Consider the following 845-nt stretch of genomic DNA (forward strand, 5'->3'; position numbering starts at 1 on the left):
TGATCCTGAACCTGAAAGGACTCTTAAGAGGAAACTAAGAGAAGCTAAAGCACAATACTCTGAAGAGGACCTAACTGAAATTTTCGAAACAGAGAAAACAGCTATGGCCGAACCCAACAACAACAATGCAAGGAAGGTGCTTGGTGATTTCACCACACCAACTTCCAATTTCTATGGAAGAAGCATCTCAATTCCTACCATTGGAGCAAACAACTTTGAGCTTAAGCCTCAATTAGTTTCTCTAATGCAACAGAATTGCAAGTTATATGGACTTCCATTGGAAGATCCTCATCAGTTCTTAGCTGAATTCTTGTAAATCTGTGACACTGTCAAGACCAATGGAGTTGATCCCGAGGTCTACAAGCTTATGCTTTTCCCTTTTGCTGTAAGAGACAGAGCTAGAACATGGTTGGATTCACAACCTAAGGAAAGCCTGAACTCTTTGGAAAAGCTGGTCAATGCTTTCTTGGCCAAATTCTTTCCACCTCAAAAGATGAGCAAGCTTAGAGTGGAAATCCAAATCTTCAGACAGAAGGAAGGTGAGTCCCTCTATGAAGCTTGGGAAAGATATAAGCAATTGATCAAAAGGTGTCCTACTGACATGCTTCCAGAATGGAGCATCATATGTATATTCTATGATGGTTTGTCTGAGTTGTCAAAAATGTCATTGAACCATTCTGCAGGAGGATCTCTTCATCTGAAAACCCCTATAGAAGCTCAGAAACTCATTGAAATTGTTGCAAATAACCAGTTCATGTACACCTCTGAGAGGAGTCCTGTGAACAATGGGACGCCTTATAAAAAGGGAGTTCTTGAAATTGATACTCTGAATGCCATATTGGCTC

General features: G+C 40.6%; 1 non-coding gene across 1 annotated transcript; it reads right to left on the reverse strand.

Annotated features, from left to right (window-relative positions):
- Positions 1-499: 499 nt before the first annotated feature.
- On the reverse strand, positions 500-607 carry LOC148568131 (small nucleolar RNA R71). The gene has a single exon (XR_015881626.1). It is a non-coding gene; the product is annotated as a small nucleolar RNA R71 (small nucleolar RNA).
- Positions 608-845: the final 238 nt, after the last annotated feature.

Source organism: Arachis ipaensis, chromosome B4 (assembly GCF_059453495.1).
Source record: "Arachis ipaensis isolate K30076 ecotype BB chromosome B4, ASM5945349v1, whole genome shotgun sequence".
Taxonomy (NCBI): domain Eukaryota; kingdom Viridiplantae; phylum Streptophyta; class Magnoliopsida; order Fabales; family Fabaceae; genus Arachis; species Arachis ipaensis.